Source organism: Pelophylax lessonae (genome assembly GCF_965119305.1).
Source record: "Pelophylax lessonae genome assembly, chromosome: 2".
In the NCBI taxonomy this organism is placed as follows: Eukaryota; Metazoa; Chordata; class Amphibia; order Anura; family Ranidae; genus Pelophylax; species Pelophylax lessonae.
Window position 1 is genome coordinate 92,206,789 of NC_138769.1, and position 17,147 is coordinate 92,223,935.

The window sequence follows — 17,147 nt, forward strand, 5'->3', positions numbered from 1 at the left end:
ATGTATGTGTATATATATATATATATATATATATATATATATATATATATATATATATATATATATATATATATACACACACACATACATACATATTTTTTGGTAGTCTAAAGAAAAATTATATATATATATATATATATATATATATATATATATATATATATATATATATATATATATATATATAATTTTTTTTAGACTACAAAAAATAATTAAAAATATATGTCTGATGTGTGTGTGTGTATGTATATATATATATATATATATATATATATATATATATAACCAAGAAGACAAAATCAGAAGACAAAAAGCTGAAGACATGACATGAAATTGTATATATTTATTTATTATAGCATAAAATTTAAGCCACAATAAAATTTACTAAAAGTTTAAAAATTACATGAAATAAAAACAATTGGCTAAATAAAAAGTTAGAGATATTATATATACACTATGCTTTATAAAAGTTTAAGACCCCCCCTCCCCCCCTTTCTTTTCAAGCATTTAATATAATTTTTTCACATGCTCATAAATTAGATACAAGGGAAAACCTGATGCAAAATTTTTTAATGGGTTAATGACCTAAGAAAAGTCTGTCTTTATTTATCACAATATAACACAAATATACATCAACCATACAACCCTAAATAAAGCGGCAATCTACTAATCTACAAATTAAACAATTTTTATTTTCTTTATGGAACTAAGGATGAACATTAAAATTTTACCAAGTTAATGTGACGGAAAATAGAAACACCTAGATCTATGTTTTGGTAAGTAAGTGTCACAACTAAAAGATGCATTGTCCAAACTAATACAAACTTTCTCGATTATAGAAATGCCAAAGTGCTTTGTGAAGACATGCGGTTATGTCACCGGACGTAAATCCACACCAGCCAATGTTTCTTTTTTCAAATTTCCAAAACAACCTACTCGCATCCAAGTTTGGTTAGCAAATGCTGGAATGGATGAAAACATCATTCCAGATTTTACAAACTTGATATTGGAAGATGAAAGAGGAGACAAGTTTAGAATCTGTTCCATGCATTTTGATAGGGATTGTTATGTCATCAAAGGATCCAAAAAATTTTTACTGGCAAATGCTGTGCCGACTATTTTTCCACAAACCAGTTCTAGTATACTTTCTGAGGACAGCTGGGAAAAAAGACTGTCAAAAAGAAGAAGGACTGAAGACAAAAGCGGTGAACCATGCACATCTCAGTGTAAATGTCCTTGTCATCAGTCCTCACAGAAGATCAAACTCTGCACCGATGTGAGTACCCAAACAGTTGACTTTGAATTGGAATGGGAAAAATCAGAGGAAAGTTATTTCAAAGTAGCAAAGGAGGAAAGCATAATTCATGATCACCCATATGTCCAAGAATTTACATATTTTATACAGCCTCTGCATGAGTCCACACCACTCAAAGATGTGTTTCCTTCTTCGTCGAAATGCAAGGTCCCTGTCCAATCAATGGACATTGAAGGTCCATCTGCTTCTGTACAAACACCTATAAATGTTTTGTCAGACAATGAGTCAGTGAGTGATTCACCCCTACCAAGCATTTTGATTGAAAAAAAAAGGAAATTAAAGTATGAGCAGGACTCCAGTTTTCACATTTCCGCATGTGAATCACCAGAAAAATTTGAGCATGAGGAATTGGTAGCAAGTCAAGATCCAAACACAGTAATAAAAGAAAAAAAATACATTGTCTTTGAAAGTTGCCTCGACCCCATCTTGATGGAAATGAGATGCCCACGGAGAAGTTGCTCAGCTAAAATTACAAAACTCGATAAAAAATATGTGGGATCGATGGTAATTGTACATTCCATATGCCAATCACAACATAATTTAAAGCTGTGGCAGAGTCAGCCAAAAATTAAGAATATAACCGCTGGAAACATCATCATTGCTGGATCAATAGTTCTTTCAGGATCTAGTTACGCAAAATTTAAGGAACTATGCGATTATGCTGGAATTCTTATGTTTGGGAAGTCTTCGTTTCATAGCAGCCAGCAACGTTTTGTATTTCCAGCTATAGACATTGCATGGAAAAAGGAACAAGAAGAGGTACAGAGCTTGGTAAAGGAAAACCCATTGTTCCTGGTGGGCGATGGGCAATGCGATAGTCCTGGATTCTCAGCCAAATATTGTACATACACTTTTATGGACAGAGTATCCAAAAAAATTGTCGATTTAGAGGTGGTTCAGGTCACACAGACCACTTCATCTGTTGCCATGGAGAAATTTGGGTTCATTAAATGCTTAGACAGAATACTGGAGAACAATTTGGAAGTCCATTTCATCGGCACAGATCGACATACCGGAATTAGAAAAGTGTTAAGTGGTCCACGTTATCAACCTATCAAGCACCAATTCGACATTTGGCACTACGTGAAAAATATAAAAAGAAAGTTGCTTCAATTGACCAAGAAAAAGGCCTACAGACCACTAACACCGTGGATTGGGCCTATTCTAAACCACTTTTATTGGTGCAGCAGAACGTCCAAAGGAGATGGGGATTATTTTAAAATGAGATGGGAGTCAATACTTTATCATGTCCTAAATGTACATGCATGGAAAGTTGGAGAGGAGGAGTATGGCTGCTTACATGAGGCAAGTTTTCCTGAATCTGAGGATCTCCAATGGCTTCAAAAGAAGAGCCCAGCTTATGATGCCCTATCTCAGTTAGTGAAAGATCCCCAAATCCAGAAGGACATACCTCACCTTACATATTTTTGTCAAACCGGAGCCATAGAGACATTCCATAGTATGATGTTAAAATATAGACCAAAAAGAATACATTACAGGTTTGACTCTATGGAGGCACGGACAAAAGTGGCAGCTTTATGCCACAACAAAAATATTGTAAGGAGACCTGCACTAATAGAAAAAAAAATGGAATCAGGCGAAACAGTTCAATTACAAAGGATGAACCTGGAGTTTCCACGTGGTCGGAAAAAGTGGATAGCCAGACATGTGTACGAAAAAATGACTTTAACACATGTCATTCCAATTATAGGGGACATGATAAGATTAATTTCTGGACATGTTCATTCCACATGGGTTTCTAAAAATAAAGAAATGCCGTGCAATATAGCACCCGAAGAAAGACCAGAAACATCTACTGCCATCCAGGAACATCGAACAAGATTTCCACATCTGATAACATAATCTGTGGTGAGTAAATACGCACAATGTAACTAATATCTATCTATCTATCTATCTATCTATCTATCTATCTATCTATCTATCTATCTATCTATCTATCTATCTATCTATCTATCTATCTATCTATCTATCTATCTATCTATCTATCTATCTATCTATCTATCTATCTATCTATCTATCTATCTATCTATCTATCTATCTATTTATCTATCTATCTATCTATCTACCAAACACCACCTACCCACACACCCTAAACACTTCAATAAACACATTTATTTAAAAAAAAAATAGTATGGAAATTTAGGGACTAAATATTTAAAGCAATGTTGACAATTATGCTGTGATGTCAACGTTGAAATGTAAAGTGAATAATATACACACGACCATAGCAAAAATTAATGAAACAATAATGAATTTGAAATTTGTTCTTTGCAATCTAAATACAATTTATTTGAAAAATATAATAAAAAAACTACTCAGATGCCATTTCAGAAGCATCGTAGTCATTACTACACATGAAACCCACATATGAATCATCAGGATCAGGAAAAGCATGTCTGACGGCATTCACTGCACATGATGGAACTACTCTTCTGTTTCCTTTGCCCAAGTAGCCATATATCCAAGCAGTGAAGCTCCTGTACGCAGTCTTTCTTAGTCTCCTAAAAATTAAAAAATTAAAAAAATATAAATATAAAAAAAATATAATCACTCTAATAATTAAATTAATTATTTAAAAAAAAAAAAATGAAATAAAAGAAAGATGGAATTAAAAACAAATAAAATAAATGTGCATAGAGAACATTGAATTACTTTACATTATACATCATATATAAAAAAGTTTACAAGATATATTAGTATGCAAATATTTGACATATATTAAAATTTAATGTTATACCTGTTGTTTTCAGGGTCTATAGACGGTGGATATTGATGGATGGCTATGCAGTTTATTTTTACTAGGTTCTCAGTGGTGCAGAAAAGTTTGAAGGTTTCACACTCTATGATGCAATCTTCACCATCCGGGATGCTGCCCTCCACCTCATTTATCTCCTGGCAGCATACAGATTCCAAAGGAGTAGCCATTGGGATGCAGTTCCCACACCTGCACCAGTCTTTGTTGCCAATACGAGAGATGTCGCCCTCCTCTTCACTCTCGGATGTGTGTTGGCAAATCTTCTTTTTTGGATTCACTGGAAACGCTGGATCCTGTTCAATCGGTGGATATTCCTTCCAGATTTCATCGATAAGCATTTTGCTCTTTTTTAACCCAAAAAAAAAAAAAAAAATACAAAGGGTTAACATTTTTTATATTTTATAATTTAAATTTTTATTTAAGATATGATGTGTAATTTATAATTATGTTTGTAAAGAGTTTTTTAATCTTTCTTTTTTCTAATAAAATTGTGTTTTCTAAAACATATTAAACATCTTTATTGAAAATTATAGAGCAATAGCAATATTGATAATTTCGTTATCTATAATATAAAAAAATTTTATAAAATTTTTTAAAAGTTATGCTTACTCTCTCCTCCCAAGTTGCCTTCCTGGAACCACTGCAGGATGGCTTTTCACCTTCCATGTTAGAAAATCTAAAAGAAAAAAAATAATTAAAATCCCTTTCAACTTTTATATTTTGGATAGAGAGAGATATATATATATATATATATATATATATATATATTATGCACACACATATACATATATACACACACATATATATATATATATATATACACACACACATACACACATACACACATACACACATACACACATACACACATACACACATACAAACATATAGGATATCTAGAAGGAGTAGAGCCCTTACAGATGTTATGTGCATGTTTTTTTTGGGGGGTTTAAATGTGCCCCTTAAATTTCAGTCCAATATAAGCAGGGTTCCCCTTAAATTTCAGTCCAATATAAGCAGGGTTCCCCTTAAAACACAGCCCAATATAAGCAGGGTTCCCCTTAAAATTGATCCCAATATAAGCAGGGTTCCCCTTAAATTTCAGTCCAATATAAGCAGGGTTCCCCTTAAAATTGATCCCAATATAAGCAGAGTTCCCCTTAAATTTCAGTCCAATATAAGCAGGGTTCCCCTTAAAACACAGCCCAATATAAGCAGGGTTCCCCTTAAAATTGATCCCAATATAAGCAGGGTTCCCCTTAAATTTCAGTCCAATATAAGCAGGGTTCCCCTTAAAATTGATCCCAATATAAGCAGAGTTCCCCTTAAATTTCAGTCCAATATAAGCAGGGTTCCCCTTAAAACACAGCCCAATATAAGCAGGGTTCCCCTTAAAATTGATCCCAATATAAGCAGGGTTCCCCTTAAATTTCAGTCCAATATAAGCAGGGTTCCCCTTAAAACACAGCCCAATATAAGCAGGGTTCCCCTTAAAACACAGCCCAATATAAGCAGGGTTCCCCTTAAAATTGATCCCAATATAAGCAGGGTTCCCCTTAAATTTCAGTCCAATATAAGCAGGGTTCCCCTTAAAACACAGCCCAATATAAGCAGGGTTCCCCTTAAAACACAGCCCAATATAAGCAGGGTTCCCCTTAAAATTGATCCCAATATAAGCAGGGTTCCCCTTAAAATTGATCCCAATATAAGCAGGGTTCCCCTTAAATTTCAGTCCAATATAAGCAGGGTTCCCCTTAAAACACAGCCCAATATAAGCAGGGTTCCCCTTAAAACACAGCCCAATATAAGCAGGGTTCCCCTTAAAATTGATCCCAATATAAGCAGGGTTCCCCTTAAATTTCAGTCCAATATAAGCAGGGTTCCCCTTAAAATTGATCCCAATATAAGCAGAGTTCCCCTTAAATTTCAGTCCAATATAAGCAGGGTTCCCCTTAAAACACAGCCCAATATAAGCAGGGTTCCCCTTAAAATTGATCCCAATATAAGCAGGGTTCCCCTTAAATTTCAGTCCAATATAAGCAGGGTTCCCCTTAAAACACAGCCCAATATAAGCAGGGTTCCCCTTAAAACACAGCCCAATATAAGCAGGGTTCCCCTTAAAATTGATCCCAATATAAGCAGGGTTCCCCTTAAATTTCAGTCCAATATAAGCAGGGTTCCCCTTAAAATTGATCCCAATATAAGCAGAGTTCCCCTTAAATTTCAGTCCAATATAAGCAGGGTTCCCCTTAAAACACAGCCCAATATAAGCAGGGTTCCCCTTAAAATTGATCCCAATATAAGCAGGGTTCCCCTTAAATTTCAGTCCAATATAAGCAGGGTTCCCCTTAAAATTGATCCCAATATAAGCAGAGTTCCCCTTAAATTTCAGTCCAATATAAGCAGGGTTCCCCTTAAAACACAGCCCAATATAAGCAGGGTTCCCCTTAAAATTGATCCCAATATAAGCAGGGTTCCCCTTAAATTTCAGTCCAATATAAGCAGGGTTCCCCTTAAAACACAGCCCAATATAAGCAGGGTTCCCCTTAAAACACAGCCCAATATAAGCAGGGTTCCCCTTAAAATTGATCCCAATATAAGCAGGGTTCCCCTTAAATTTCAGTCCAATATAAGCAGGGTTCCCCTTAAAATTGATCCCAATATAAGCAGAGTTCCCCTTAAATTTCAGTCCAATATAAGCAGGGTTCCCCTTAAAACACAGCCCAATATAAGCAGGGTTCCCCTTAAAATTGATCCCAATATAAGCAGGGTTCCCCTTAAATTTCAGTCCAATATAAGCAGGGTTCCCCTTAAAATTGATCCCAATATAAGCAGGGTTCCCCTTAAATTTCAGTCCAATATAAGCAGGGTTCCCCTTAAAACACAGCCCAATATAAGCAGGGTTCCCCTTAAATTTCAGTCCAATATAAGCAGGGTTCCCCTTAAAATTGATCCCAATATAAGCAGGGTTCCCCTTAAAACACAGTCCAATATAAGCAGGGTTCCCATTAAAACATAGTCCAATATAAGCAGGGTTCCCCTTAAAATTGATCCCAATATAAGCAGGGTTCCCCTTAAAACACAGCCCAATATAAGCAGGGTTCCCCTTAAAACACAGCCCAATATAAGCAGGGTTCCCCTTAAAACACAGCCCAATATAAGCAGGGTTACCCTTTAAATTCATCACTTTATAAGCAGGGTGCCCCCCTAAATTTCGTCAAAATATATGCAGGGTTCCACCTAAATTTCACAAAAAGATAAGCAGGGTGCCCCTTTAATAAAATTTGTGATGCTGGGCAAGCAATATAAAACATACCTGTGTCCTGTAAATGATCGGTGGTGCGCTCGCTCGCTCTCTGTATGTTTGTTTGTCTCTATGCTCCTCTCTCTCCTCTCCTGCACGTTGTTGGAGCTTCCGGGAGGCGTGGGGTGGATTTATAGGGGCGGCAACTTCCTGTAACATTGCCGTCCCTATGGAAACCAGTACTATGCCGATCGCATAGTACTGGGCATGCGCGAGAATTCGCGCTCGACTCACAGGCCTACGCCCACTGGAATCAGGAAGAAGGGAAGACATTTCCCCAGAACGGACTCGGCAATCCACAACAAAGATGGCGCCGCACAGCAGAAATTATATAAAGTAAGATTTTATTCTTGCAAACTGATTATTTCACCATTCTAACCAGGATTAGCTGATGTATCGATGTGTAAGGGTGATTGTTAGGGGGAGATTAAAAAAAAAAAAACGATTCTGTGCCCGGAACTCCGCTTTAAATTTAACCATATTGCTACACTTAGAGGCGCCTCTCTTCTCTTTTATACTCAGCTGTGACTTGAGGCTACTTGTATATCAAGACATTGCTTGTATATCAAGTCAAAATTTATTTGAAAATTTTGCTTGTCTTGCAAAGCGCTCTTAAACCAAGTTACTCTCAAACCAAGGTTTTACTGTATATATAACATTCTCATATACAGGAATAACGTCCTCATAGAAAATAACAAACAATTGAACATGTGCTGATATGTTATTACTCATTCTGCACCACCGTGGCCTAATAATACAATCTAATATAATATAAGAACATAACACTATGATAATCACATTCCCGGTACACTGGCCCCATGTGACGCATCAGTGTGATCCACTAATGTTTGTGCAGTGTGTTATTTAATCACACAGTAGCAACAGCAGCCTTTACTGATCACAGGGATGTAAATAAAATCAATTTCACCCTGTTTATAGCCCTAAATATGCTCCCTCTTACCTGCAATGACATAAAACATGACCTTCAGTCTGATAGACAGGATAGCAACTGCTATTCTGTTTCCACAAGAAACAAAGGTTGTCTTTTTGGTTCCCCCTGCTATATTAGCAGTTTCCATTAAAGTGTGCTCCCTGTCATTCAGGCTTTTAACTCTATGCTGCCATCTACTGGTGATTTAATAGAAATGCCATGAGTTTTACTTTCTCTTTGAACAGAACTATAATCCTGGACTGCTGCAGCTGGAAATGTGATACTTATTATTTTATTTTTTTTTTTTTATGGGGTACCCGATTTTGACATCCCTTACACTGGCACACAGTTGAACTCATGGCAGCTTACAGATGCTAATACTGACATGGCTCGAGGTTAGGCTGATTTCTGCTGAATTGGGGGAAACTGGAGTTGTTAGTGGCCATACTGACACAACCCAGCTCGTCAAACTATGATCTGAAATTCAAAGAAACTAGAGGGAAAATTCTCAGCTGAACATTGACTGCAGCAAATCAGATGCAGACACTTTTGGAGTATTTTAAATAGTCAAGATTCCTCCATCCACACTATTTAGCATGGATGGGGGAATCTATTGATTTCTTTCATTCAGCCTCACAGGCAAAACAGTAGAAATCTTAAAGCTGAACTCCAGGGATGGTTTTTATTGCATAGTTACATTGGTCCAGCTTGGACCAATGTAAGTATACATATTTCATGCCTGTGGGACCACTGGGGAAGTGGAGAATCACTGTCATAGTCAGTGTTACTACAGGTGATCACTGCAGTCTACTGGGACCTGTGCCAAACAACTGCCCCCCCCCCCCTGCATATTGACTATAAAGTTTCAGTATACTGACTGTGGTGATCAATGAAGCTGCACCAAGTACAAGTGATTCACAGATATGGAATATGTATGCTTACATCGGTTCCAGCATTGAAGCAAAGTAACTTTGCAATAAAATCCGTTCCTGGAGTTCAGCTGTGAGGGATAGGAGTGAGTCGACAAGTATACACAGCAAATTGCCTAAGAAATTTAGAAGTACATCCTCCAGCGATCTTTTTTTTTTTTCAAATTCAGTTCCCCTTTAAGAGGACCTGCTGTTTGTCCCTGCATGACCAAAGCACAGGTTCACTTTAAAATACAACATTAATTTCTATTCCATGCAAACACAATACATTTTTAGCTTCATGTTATGATTATTCGTAGCTTTCACATTTCTCGACTGCAGCTCTGGATTAGGAAAGGAATTAGAAGATAAGGTCTAGGGGCATATTCATGGCTCACATCTGGGGAGTTACATAACTGATAAACTATGAGGCATCCAGCTTTGGACTGTTTTTGTACAGCAGATGGAGCAGCTGCATGGTACATACAATACAGCAGAATTTGTTGATCTGTGATACTGCAGCTTTGGTGTTCCCTCCAGCAAGATCACGTTTTTTTAAATAAGAGGAACCTAGCCGACACTCTAATTTAGATGACAGAATGGCCACATTGCACAAAATTATCTTTCAAAAAGTTTATAAATTTTTCGCTTTTAATCATTCAGATAGCGTTTAGGAATTTTCTTCAAAGCTTTATAGGGAACACTAACTCAATCACAGCCTACACCAAAGTAGCTTGGAATCTATTCTGTCTACTTAAAGCGCAACCAAATGCTCTTAATTAACATGAACTGTTTTTAATGATTTTGCGTCTAGCATTAGTAAATATATAGGAAGATATATTATACAGCTGAAAACTTAAAGCGGAGTTCTGGCCTCAAAAATTACTTTGGGCCATCCGCTTGCTTTAAATGCCCTAAAAAAAAAATGGATAGACTATTTTTTTTTTTCTTTACTTACCTTGTTTTTGAAGAAAGTATACTTACCTTCCTTCTACTTCCTCACTCTGCGGCCGCGCCGTCACTTCCTGCTTGCATTGACTACCAGGAGTCAATGCGCCTGCACCGGCCCCGCTCGTCAGTTCCAGTGCAGGCGCATCATTCTCTGCTAAACAGCTTCTGGGCATGCCCAGAAGCTGTGCAGGGATGACGCGCCTGCCCTTGAAGTGACGAGCGGGGGCCCGTGCAGGCGCATTCTGGGAGGAACACCAAAGAGGACACCGAAGAGGACGTCCTGGCTTCAGCTGCCCACACCTGAGATGGCAGCACTGGACAAGAAATTTTCAACGTAAGTATTTCTTCTAAAAGGTAAGTGTGACCTGGGACAGTTCAGAGGCTATCCATTCTGGAATGCACTAGCCCTGACTGTCCCGGGGGTATTTTTTTCTAAAAAAGTTTTCCGAGGCCGGAACTCCGCTTTAAACATATCCAACTGCGCTAACTGAATTAAAAATAAGCTGCTGCTAGCACACCAACTGACATATGTTGTGTAACTCAAATATACAAAAAAAGTGCAGCGCTAATTATAGTGATCAGAATATGTATGCACAAAGAAAAAGTGAAATAGAAAGTTCATAAATGAGTGAAAAAGAAGCATATACATCCAGACTCATAGGTGACGGTGAACCGTGAAAGGAATCTCCACACCAGAGAAAACAATGAATGCGCTCACCGGAGGGTATGGACCCAAATGGTCCTATAGTAAATGGGCCATACAAGCTGGTAATACTGGAAATACCCAGAGGTAGCTGGAACACCCAATGTTAATGAAGGTGGCCAGAGCGTCTCATACAGGATGCCAAGGATCTCTCACAGTAGTACATGGAGGAACAAGCCAGACAAAACCGACATACTGTAGTATAAAACTGCTTAAAATCTTTTATTTAAAAGAAAAAAGATACACTTACAAGCATCCAATAGACATGTTCAGGGAATACAGATACAGATGGCAATTCTGACGTTACTGATGCGTTTCATCTAATCAGACATATTCATAGGAAGCAGCTATTCATAGGAAGCTGCCACCCCGTGCAAGTACCGCAAAAAAAAAAAAAAAACAGGCAGGGCACTGGAAAAGCCTCTAGGTGAAATGGCATGATACAAAATTGTAATCCTAACAGATTACACTGTATCATGTCATTTTTTTTTTTTTTAAATCTACAGCCGGTTCCACCCCCTGCGACGCGGCGCTTCGCAGGGAAGGGAAACGGAAGAAGGTGCCGGCATTGGCCGAACACACAGCGAGAGGACAGTGGCAGGAAGGCTGGAGGAAGGCTGGGGAGGACGGCAGGGGATCACAGGCAAGGTGAGTATCATTCTGGGGTAATCCTGAGTGTGGCTCGGGGTTACTGCTTTTGGCACTGAGTATTAACCCAGAGCCACACTCGGGAATACCGCTAGGAAGGCTAATACATAGAATGCATTAAGATTAAAAAAAAAAAACGTTCTGCCTTTACAATCCCTTTAAATAAAGACCTTTTAACGAAAAATAAACAAAATATCCTTACTTTACCCTCCCAGACAGAGCCAAATCCTCCTTCATTTGTGTCTCACATGCTGTCCTTCCCAGACACTGCAGCTCAAGGTGGGAGGGATTCAGCAACATGGACTGTGCTGTCAATCCACAGGGCATTGGTCTAGGTGAGGTCAGGTGCTGAATGACAAGTTAAGCTGGCCATACATTAAACAATTATACAATTTTCTTGTTCGATTTCCTTTAGATTTACCTTCAGCTATGTAGTACAAGGGCCTGCCTGATTGCTTACAACATTGAAAGTGTTTAGGTGTGTTCTCATATTAAATGGTTTTGGTATATCTACAGGAAAGTTGTAGAAGAAAATTGTATAATGTATGGCCAGCCTTACAGGCTTATTAACGAGCCTGCTGAAGATATTGATACAATGGCAAGACATGTGACAACAATAGTTGTGTTATGTAACAGAAATTCAGAACCAGAATCCTGGCTTTATCAGGATAAATCTCCTGTTACCATATAAACATTCTCAGAACAAAGCTGCCAAATCAAGCTTATTAACACATGCAATGTTTCTTGGCCTCCTGGCACAGTGTCTGCCTCTTCCTCCGTGGATCCCAGTCTTTGTAGCGGGGATTTAATGTGTTGTTTTGTTCCCCGAAATCACTGGCATGTCGGCATTGTGGTAATGTCTCTAACTCGCTGGGATTATCAGAGTTTTCACAGTTCCAATTTTATAATATCTCTCTGCTTTACATTCCACTTTTTAGGAAAAATAAAATATTAGGAGAGTACGACAACCACCAGATGCAGTACAGGATAGCTTGACAGATTCAAGGGATATGATAAAATATTTTGACGTTATAAGAGATTATTTGATAACTGAACAAAATATATAAAGTGCAGCGCTAAAAATGGTAAATAAACCAATAAGTCCATAATCAGAAGAATTCACTAAAAATAGTGAATATATAAATAACAAGAAAGCCCCATGTGAATGGTGCAGCAAAAAATCCAAAAATGATATGTTTTTGATAATTGATGTTTGATAATTGAGTTAACCTTTTCCATATATTGTACCATTGACATACATCACATAAATGCTTTTTTTTAAGGAGGTTTGTCAGCCTGTAAACAAAAATGTAAAAAGTCTGTAGCTGCTGACTTTTTAAAAAAAAGGCACTTACCTGTCCTAGGATCTAGCGATATCCTCACCCAAGTCACCCACCCCGACTCTTTGCCGGTCTTCGGGTGCAGGCACTGGAATCCTATTTAGGCGCTTTTCAACTGCATGGAACCGAATGGCTCAGCTCGCTTTTGTGCTTTTCCACTGCATGGTACCACATGGTACCGTGTTGGAACGGTTCGGTTCGGTACGGTACGGCGGTGCTTTTCCACTACATGGAACCGAACGGTACGGCTCGCTTAAACAGTACCACCTCAGTTGTGGTTCCAAGAGGGTCGTACTGGTATCATATCCCACAATCCTTTGCATGCAGCCTTGACTGTTTGTCACTACTAGCCACTGATTGGTCAGAGAATCATTGTTATCCCACCCACTTCACTTTAGTGGAAAAGCAAACCGTACCGAACCGTTCCAACACCGTTCCATGCGGTACCATGCAGTGGAAAATCAAAGAGAGCCAGGCAGGGCCAAGCAGGGCCGAGTGGAGCCGAGTCGGTACTTGCAGTGGAAAAGTGCCATTTGTGGGCTGTGGACTAAACATTTGGTCTGGTGCTCCTTCCATGTAAAAGGCTTCACATTCTGTATGCAAGAGGGAAGGACACCTGAGCAAATGAGTGGAACTAAAGCTGGCCATACACGTTTTAAATAATTAATTTAAACATTTTCATTTTAAAAATATTTGTTTGACTTTCTAATCATAATTGGGATCAAGTCAATATTTATTTTGGATCATGGTGATGAGAAAATTCAAAGGATCAGGATAAAAAACATTTCTTGAACTAATACATTTCTAACAGCATATGTGGATTTTGTTTGGTAAAGTCCATTTGTTACAAAATTGAATGTTATAAGCAATAGAAATTATGAAGTACTTTGGATCGACATATGACAGGTCATCAAATGTACTTTGAAGGGAAAACAGGTGTGTACAACCTTCCCACATAACAGCTCCCCCCCCCCCCCTAATCTTGAGGCTGCCGACAGCTCCAATGTACCAGAGTAAGGAAAGGGATGGTTGGCACTCAGGATGACATCCAAAAAATGGTATTCCTTTATTAAAAAGACATGTACAATGCTGTAAAAACAGCCTACGCATTTCGGACGTTTGTCATTACTCAGGGCCATAGCGTAGGCTATTTTTACAGTGTTGTACATGTCTTTTCATAAAGGAATATCATTTTTTGAATGTCATCCTGAGTGCCAACCATCCCTTTCCTTACACCAAATGTACTGTACATGAGGGTGGAGCCACATCTGAGACGTCTGTTTGCACGGGCCAGCTGGTGAGGTCTGAGGCCATGTTTGTTATACTATCTGCTGGTTTTTATCATCCTAACTTTAAGTGCAATACTATCTTGTAGTAAATTGGGAAGTTTTAAATACTACACTATAAGTGCCTAGTAAAACACAAATTTAATATACTATGAAGTGCCTACCTCTTCCTTTGCATGACAAATGTTGAGGATCGTTTTCTATATATGCCGGGACCCCTAATGGAAAAATCGTTATATAAATAAGGCTGAGCCCTCCCTATGGATGACAACTTATCTTCTTTGATTTACACAGAGGTGTGTGGAAAACAAAGCAATCTTGATCTCTATAATCTCTTGATGTCTATAATTTGATCCAGTCTCTGGTATGAGGCGTGATTTGCTGTGGGGAAGGATTTGTATGAGCACCTTGACACTTTATGTTTTGTCATCTCTGCACACTCACCGGGAGATTTATCATTTATATGGACTTTTACTTTATGGAGTTTATGTTTCACTTTGATGGACTTAAGTTAGAATTGTTATGTATTTCCAATGTTTTAGGTACCAAATTGTGAATATTGGTTGGTAATTGAGAAGCGCACATGGTCACTTTTACTTTAACCATTTGAGTCCCTTGTTCTGGGTAGCAGCTCTCATACACTCTTTTGGGATTTGTTATTTATACACCTATTCAGATTAATTTATTTTTTTATTTCAAGATTTGATAGTGGTGTTGCTTACTTATTTTTTTAATCACACGTGTGCTGGGTAGAGAAGAAGAGGAGGAGGCTGGCGGCTGTGCCTGTGTACCCCGCACAGGTGGCAGAGTCTTGTACCAGAAAACGTACATCCCTGATGGGCCAGGAGCACATCTCTGTCTAAATACAGTTCCAGGGGGAATATACCAGTTACCCTTGGATACAACATTGGAGAAGCTGTTTGATCACCGGCCCTTCTATTTCTACTTTCCATGACCTTTGTAGTGAAGGTCCTGGCTATTTGGTAAGAGGCAGTGTGGTTTTGGGCTTGGTGGGGGTTCTTTTGGTCTGTACCTTAATATGCCCTTGCTGTGGAGTGGACACCCATTCATTGTGGACTTTTCCTTCATGCTATGGACTTGTGCATCTGCCACCTATTAATCAGAATAGCGCTACACCTTTAATGTATATCTATCGTTTATCTATTTTTCTATTCAGGATCTGTGTCAGCTGCTTTTCGCTATATATTTTAATCATTGTTTTTGTTAGTTTACATTTAGCGCAGCAATACCCCTTTATAAACAAGGAAGACTGCCATTCTGTGAAGGAGGAAAATGGAGATCTTGTGTTTCTGCTAAGCAGAAACATGCATCTCTTTTTTCCTCCAGTCATAGGGTTCCCCCCACAGTTAGAAAGCACTCCCTAGGAGCAGAACCCTTTGATCCTTCCTGATGTTAATGTCATTTATACAGTGACAGAGCATTTTTTTCGCACTGATCACTTTATTGGTGTCACTGGTCCCCAAAAAGTGTCACTTAGTGTCAGATTTGTCCGCCACAATGTGGCAGTCCCGCTAAAAGTCGTTGATCACTGCCATTACTAGTATAAACAATAAAAAAATAAAAAGTCTATAAATCTATCACATAGTTTGTAGATGCTATAACTTTTGTGCAAACCAATCAATATACGCTCATTGGGATTTATTGGAGATGTGTTTTATAGCAAAGAGTAAAAAGTATTGTTTTTTTTGTTTTTGTTTTTTCAAAATTGCCACTCTTATTGTTCAGGCCCCGTTAAAACTGGGGCGATCCGACTTGCCGGGGCGACCTCATAGGTCGCGGCGCGCTGCTCGCACCGCAACCTCGGAGCGGCCGGCACAGACTTCATAACATTGAAGTCTATGCAGGTCGCTCTGGGTCGCCCCAAAGAAGCTCCGGACCCTTTTTCTAAGCTGAACGGGTCCACAGCTTCTCTATGGCAGGCGACCTACGGCGACCTGTCAGGCGACAGGTCGCCCCAGTGTGAACGGGGTCTTATAGCACAAAAAAAAAAAAAAAAAGCAGAGGTGATCAAATACCACCAAAAAAAGCTCTATTTGTTTGAAGAAAAGGACATAAATTTAATTTGGGTACAGCGTTGCATGACCCCGCGCAATTGTCAGTTAAAGCAACGTTTCCCTGTCATCATTGGTCATTGAAAATAAATGATATCACTCCTTTAGGCCTGGTTCATGTACATGCAGCTGTGCGTGCCGCAGCAACCCATTCATTTGTACATGTAACTTTTTTAAAACCTTTTTTAAAACACAGCTGCATGGAAATCGCATGGTGTTTTTCCACCATGCAATTTCCATGGTTAATGGAACCCCATGTGTTTTAAAAGCACGTTTTGTGTGTGGCTGCATGCGGATTCGGGAACGTGTGCAATTTACATGTAGATTAATAATTTCTCCACTTTTGTATAAATTTAGAAAATTTCAACACAGCGTTAAAAAATAAAACCTACAATAAAATACTCACAATTAATATTAAAATAACCCATGGAGGTGGCAGAGAAAGTGACATGACACCCTGGAAGAAGTTAAATGGAACATTCAGAGAAATGTTTGGTACAGACTGCAGGTGAAGAAAAGTTACATTGTGGAATTATAGTCAAACATGCATTTACTTCACTACCTAATGGAGCATGAAACAAGTTACTGACTGTCCGTCTCAGGCCTGTGCTTCCAGGAAGACATGTAGCTTAGCTCTGTGTAAAATAGGCTGCGTTTAGGAGAGATTTCTTTTTCCGTATTTTGGAAGGTATCACGTCTCAGTTAAACCTCCCTATACCTTACTGGAAATGGAACTACAGGCAAAATTGCCTTAGTGGCAGGAACTTCCTACAGTTACAGATTTGTAATACAAAAATATATGACTTTCTCATTAATTATATAACTTTTTTTAATTGTAACTAAACATTTAATGAAATAGTTACAGACCGTACTGGCTTTTTAATGGCTGATTTACATAAGTGCATTGCAGTAA